Raw genomic sequence first — 6,662 nt, forward strand, 5'->3', positions numbered from 1 at the left:
TTTGGTTTTGGAATCAAGGTAATGCTGGCTATGCTGGCTTCATAGAATGAATTTGGAGATTTTTCCTTCCATTTCTATTTTTTGGAACAGCTTCAAAAGAATAGGTTTTAACTCTTCTTTAAATGTTTAGTAGAATTCCCCTTGAAATCCATCTGGCCCTGGACTCTGGTTTTTTGGGAGATTTTTGATTACTAATTCGATTTCTTTACTGGTTATGGGTCTGTTCAAATTTTCTATTTCTTCCTGTTTCAGTTTTGATAGTTTGTATGTTTCCAGGACTTTGTCCATTTCTTCCAGATTTCCCATTTTATTGGCATATAATTGCTCATAATATTCTCTTATTATTGTTTGTATTTCTGCTGTGTTGGTTGTGATCTCTCCTCTTTTATTCTTGATTTTATTTATTTTGGTCCTTTCCTTTTTCTTTTTGATCAAACTGGCTAGGGGTTTATCAATTTTGTTAATTCTTTCAAAGAACTAACTTCTGGTTTCATTGATCTGTTCTGTTTTCTTGTTGTTTTTGTTTTTGTTATTTTTTTTATTTTTTTGGTTTCAATATCATTGATTTCTGCTCTAATCATTATTATTTCCTGTCTTCTGCTGGTTTTCGGTTTTATTTGCTGTTCCTCTTCCAACTCTTTAAGGTTTAAGTTAGTTTGTGTATCTGAAACCTTTCTTCTTTCTTTAGGAAAGCCTGGATTGCTATATACTTCCCTCCTATGACCACCTTTGCTGCATCCCAGAGGTTTGGGGTTGTGGTGTTATCATTTTAATTGGATTCTATGTACTTTTTAATTTTCTCTTTAACTTCTTGGTTAGCCCATTCATTCTTTAGTAGGATGCTCTTTAGTCTCCAATATTTATTATCTTTATAAATTTTTTCTTGTGGTTGAGTTCGAATTTCCTAGCATTGTGTTCTGAAAATATGTTTGGTATGATCTCAATCTCTTTGTACTTGTTGAGGGCTGATTTGTGTCCCAGTATGTGATCTATTCTGGGCATTGTTTCGTGTGCACTTGAGAAGAATGTATTCTGCTGCTTTAGGATGAAATGTTCTGAATATATCTGTTAAGTCCATCTGGTCCAGTGTGTCATTCAAAGCCATTGTTTCCTTGTTGGTTTTCTGTTTAGATGATCTGTCCATTGCTATAGGTGGGGTATTGAAGTCCCCTACTATTATTGTATTATCATTAATGAGTTTCTTTATGTTTGTGATTAATTGGTTTATATAATTGGGTCTGCCACATTTGGAGCATAAATGTTTACAAATGTTAGATCTTGTTGGTGGATAGACCCCTTAATTATGATATAATGCCCTTCTTCATCTCTTGTTACAGTCTATTTTAAAGTCTAGATTGTCTGATATAAGCATGGCTACTCTGGCTTTCTTTTGTTGACCATTAGCATGATGGATTGTTTTCCATTCCTTACTTTCAATCTGAAGGTGTCTTTAGGTCTAAAGTAGGTCCCTTGTAAACAGCATATAGATGGATCTTGTTTTCTTATCCATTCTGTTACCCTATGTATTTTGATTAGAACATTTAGTCCATTGATGTTTAGAGTGATTATTGAAAGATATGAATTTATTGCCATTGTGTTGCCTGTAGAGTGGAGTTTCTGGTGGTGTTCTCTGGTCCTTTCTGGTCTTCGTTGCTTTTGGTCTTTTTTTCCCCCATCTTTTCTCCCCTTGGAGTCCCCCTTAAAATTTCTTGCAGGGATGGTTTAGTGGTCATGAACTCCTTTAATTTTTGTTTGTCTGGAAAACTTTTTATCTCTCTTTTTATTTTGAATGACAGCCTTGCTGGATAAAGAATTCTTGGCTGCATATTTTTCTGATTCAGCACATTGAATATATCTTGCCACTCCTTTCTGGCCTGCCAAGTTTCTGTGGATAGGTCTGCTGCAAACCTAATCTCTCTTCTCTTGTAGGTTATGGATTCATTTTCCCTTGCTACTTTCATGATTATTTCCTTGCTTGAGTGTTTCGTGAATTTGATGATGATATGCCTTGTTGATGGTCAGGTTTCTTTTTAATCTAATGGGAGTCCTCTTTGCTTCCTGGATTTTGATATCGGTGTCTTTCCCCAGGTTAGGAAAGTTTTCTGCTATGATTTACTCACTCCACCACCACCGCCTACTTCAGAAGCCAATTGCAAGCCCCAAGCTGTTACTTGTGCTTCTGACTGACTTGCTAAAGATTGAAATTCTGATGACCTCATTCTTGGGTATTTTTAGTTTGCTAGAGTAACTCACAAGGCTCAGAGAAACATTTACTTCCATTATATTTATGCCCAGTTTATGAAAGGATATGATAAAGGATATAAACTAACAACCAGATGAAGAGATACATGGGGCAACTTATGGGGTAAGGACATGTATCTTCCATGCTCCTTCCAGGTGTGGTATTCTCTCTGCATCCCCATGTGTTCACCAACCCAGAAGATCTCTGAACCCAGTCCTCTAGGGCTTTTATAGAGGCTTCATTATATAACATGATTGACTAAGACACTGGCCATTGGCTGATTCAACCTCCAGCTCCTTTCCCCTCCCCAGAGGTTGTGTGGTAGAACTGAAAGTTCCAATCCTATAATCATATGACTGGTCTTCCTGACAACCAGCCCCCACTCGTGGGTGGGGTCCAAAAGTCACCTTCATCAATAACAGGACACTTGTTTCACTTTTATGGCTCTGAAGCATTTTCAGAAACTGTGGATGAAAACCAAATATATATAAGAAAAATATTTCAGTCAATTGAATGACCAAATACATATTTCTTATTAGTCATTATAATTTTTAATTCTAGTTCTTTTGATATTTCTACCATATGTGTGGTAACTTCCTCCACTGAAGTCTTAAAGCTCCAATCTGTAAAAAATACAATATTTGCAAAGTACAATACAGTAAATCACAATAAAGCGAGGTATTCCTGTACTCATGGTGACACATGTGAGGACTGGGACTTTCAGTCCTGTGATCTGTACTGATGGTGATATGTGTGAGGACAGGGACTTTTGCTGCTGTGATCTGTCCCAGAGGCTAAGAGGACAGGACCCAACCTCTTGTTAGTCTGAACGGTTTGATTGCTCTTTCACACTCTTTGCTATACTAGTCTGGGGGCATTCTTTTAATCATTGCTTTCACTGAGTAGCAATTATCTAATTTATAATTCAGCACACTCTCATGGATGAGAGTGAGATGAATAACCCCACTGGCTCTTTTAGTTCCTGCTATGTGCCAGACAGTGCTGTGACCTTGGTATTCAACTAGTTATTTTAAAATGTGTCTGATGTTGCTGTCTGAATGGTGTTTGGGGAGACCAACATGCAAATATGCTATGACCTCAAAAGTCTGTGTTGAGCAGGTGGCAGAAGATTCAGTGCATGATGGATGCAAAGAAGTGTCTTGCTTCTCCAAGGTAGTTCATAAAGGTAATAATCTTGATCTGAATTTTGATTGTGGCTAGGGACTTACACATAAACAAGGAAGGTATTTTTTCCCAGGCAACAGGAGAAGCATGTGTCAAGGTATGGAGGTGGGACAAACTGTAGATTTTATATGGCAGTGTAGGATTGGTTTTATAAAGCAGTGATGTTGAGAATTAGTGCAGGCAATATTAGAAAAGGTGGACAAGGTCCAGATCCTGGAGGAGTTGGGAGGCACTGGTGTCAAGAAAGGGTTTAAGTATTTAGGTGGCTTGATTGATTTTATTTTTGTCATATGCTCACCAATCTATATGCAAATGGTCAAATATTATAGGTAACCACCACAGGAATGAAGACCCATTGCTGGGACATTGCACTGGTCCTGATGAAAGATGAAGTGGGTGTAAAGCAGGAGTAGAAAGCACATGGGGGATGTTAAGTCTCCTCAAAACCTGGTTCCTGATTGGTCAGGGAGAGGGAGAGAGGGAAGGGTATATGGGACTACCAGAATGCAGGGGCAGGGAGTCCTGCAGACCTCAGTGATCTGGCTGGCTCTTCAATTCCCTGATACATCTTGAATTCATGAAACTGGTCCCATGTCTTCTTATCTGAAACATCTTTTGCCTGTGGGTGAGAGGCAAGAGGACATTTTCCTCAATAAATAAAAATAATATTAAGAATAACTTTTGGGGCCCTTGGGTGGCTCAGTTGGTTAAGTGTGTGACTTTGGCTCAGCTCATGATCTTATGGTTTGTGAGTTTGAGCCCCATGTCAGGTTCTGTGCTGACAATCTCAGAGCCGGGAGCCTGCTTCAGATTCTGTGTCTCTGTCTCTGTGTCCCTTCCCCACTTGCACTCTGTCTCTCTCTCAAAAAGAAATAAACATTAAAAAAATAAAAAGAAAAAAAAGAATAGATTTTTCACAGCTTGTCCTAAAGGCTACCATTAGATTGTAGTATGTCAGTCTAAAACTCATAATCTCATTAACTTGGAAATATAGCTATATGAACAGAATGCAGTGTTAAGCCACTTATATGATTTCATTGTTTAACATTAATGAATGTGTTTGGGAAACATTTACTTAGCAACATGGCCAGGCCATCTTACAGAGGAAGGGTTAAGGAAAGAGACATGCCAGTGGGTATTAAGAGTATAAACAAGTGGGAGAGATATATTTAAAAACCTAGAGGTGCCTTGGTTTAATGGGTCCCTTTCAAGCTGTGATGTTTGGATTATAATTGAGAGGGGAATAAATATGATCCAGAGTCAGGCCTTGCCTCCCTAGGTATTATGGAAGGAGCGGAAATGCTCTGGGCCTCTTCAGCGTTGGATGCCCAAAACTTTCACTATGCCCTGTTCCTTGGGGTCCCTATAAAACCCTATTCCTCATTAGAGAATGCTCACCTCAGAGAAATGCTGGATGCCCAGGGACACCATGGTGTGCTATCCTAATAAGGGAAGAAATGCTGTCAAAATCCCAGCTACAAACACATGCAGGGGATTTTGGCTGCTATGCTTTTAGTGATCAGCAGAACAGCCCTGGAAAAGTCATTAAGAAATTACAGGCTAAGGATTAGCTGAGAAAAGGCAGGAAATTGAATGAAGTCAGTATAAGGGCACAGTGAGGCATTTTCTGGCTGTCTGTTCAGAAAGGTCTTTGAAGGGTGGCTCATCAGCACATCACAGATAAAATTGGACCCTGTGAGCATCACCTGCAAACAACCCGTGAAAAGGAGGCAGCTTTCCAAATATGCACTCTTCCTGGAGACCTCTCCTCTCTCCTGCAATATTTGCAGCTGGCTTGGAATACAAGTGTGCCACCCAGATAATTTAATGCTCAGAAAAGGTAGGCAAGACTTCATTTAAGGGATTGCAGACCCAAGGATGCAAATCAACCAAATCACCAATACTGCCGTGTGCCCCCATCCTAGAGCCCACGACAGGAAAACCTGTTGTCAGGTTCACTGTGCCTGATGCTAGACTCCCAGAGGGAGCTAGGTCACTGCACCTCATGGCATATGACTCTTACCAGAGGGCACATGCATAACCATCTCTGTTCAGAGAACTATACACACATCTACCAAAAGAAAAATTTCGTTGCCTGTATAGCAACTGGAAATGAGAAGGTTTCAGGTGAGCCCAGGATCATAGAAAAGCAAGGCTTTGAAGTTGTTTCCCAGGCCTTCTGGGAGGGGTCTAGTAAATATCTGTGTCCAATGGTGGAGGTGATCTCTCTAGCTGCCCATTGCTACCGACTCCAACTTGCTTTACCATATGTTCCATGCACTTTCCTATGTGCTCACAGCAGCTTCCTTTTGACTGGGAACCCTCCTCTGTTAAAATTTATCAAAGCTGTGGGCCACCAAGGTATCCAAGCTTTCTGGTGAATCTGGAAAGTGCCTGCTCACTTCCCCATGGTGTGAGCTTCACTGCAGCCTCTGAAACAGTTCTGAAGCACTTTAGTCACCTATGTCCAGTACTTTCAGCCCCATATTTGTTCTTCTTGTTGAGCACTCTTCCAAGTGTTGACAAACAGCCAAGAATGGCCAGACTAGATCCCAGAAAGTTGTGTGGCCCCAGCTCTACATAACAATAACCCTAGACAATATTCCTTCTCTGGAGAAGGTGTGTAAAATAAAGACATTTTGTGTCAAGCCTAATAGTTGAAGAACTCTGTAAAGCTGTTTGGAAAAAAGTTGGGTATGTGCATATGTGAACATGTGTGTATGTGTGTTGTGTTCGTGGGGCTGAAGAGGCAAATGAAAGCTTGAGACAAGTGTTCTTTTGTTCTTCTGATTACCTAATAAAGATAGTAAAGAGGATTATAGGGGATCAGGGGAGGGGTCCTCAAGTTCATACCCCTGATTTTACCGAAGAGGACAGGGACACTAAAAATCCAGCTGAGGTACAGCTATAATGAACTGAAAAGGTAATAGGACTCACCTTCTAGTCTCCTGAATCACACTGTGAGTTCTGGGGATGCAGATTCCCACAGCGCTACATCAGTTGCTTTGTGAAGTTTGAAGTTTGTTCCCTCTGCCACTTTCCCCTAGATGAGTTCTGCACAGGCTACTGAGCAGGGTTTTCGGGGCTCCACCGACTTCACATTCCTTCCAGCCTGCCAATGCAAGCTGAACTGATTCCAATGTTGTTAAGGAAGCTGAATATAGCTTGAAGTTCTATTGAATTGAGTCCTTTTCTGAAATAAAGAACATTTAAGTGGATTACAAGTTGATATTCT

General features: G+C 40.2%; 1 long non-coding RNA gene across 2 annotated transcripts; it reads right to left on the bottom strand.

Annotated features, from left to right (window-relative positions):
- Positions 1-2,265: 2,265 nt before the first annotated feature.
- LOC122221142 lies at positions 2,266-6,447 on the bottom strand. 2 transcript variants are annotated; one of them, XR_006203099.1, is made up of 3 exons: positions 6,365-6,447; positions 3,958-4,046; positions 2,266-2,706 (listed from the first exon to the last, which is right to left on the bottom strand). It is a non-coding gene; the product is annotated as an uncharacterized LOC122221142 (long non-coding RNA). The 2 variants fall into 2 exon arrangements; XR_006203100.1 differs by lacking the exon at positions 6,365-6,447 and adding an exon at positions 4,826-4,871.
- Positions 6,448-6,662: the final 215 nt, after the last annotated feature.

The sequence above is a fragment of the Panthera leo genome, chromosome B3 (assembly GCF_018350215.1).
Source record: "Panthera leo isolate Ple1 chromosome B3, P.leo_Ple1_pat1.1, whole genome shotgun sequence".
Lineage (NCBI taxonomy): Eukaryota > Metazoa > Chordata > Mammalia > Carnivora > Felidae > Panthera > Panthera leo.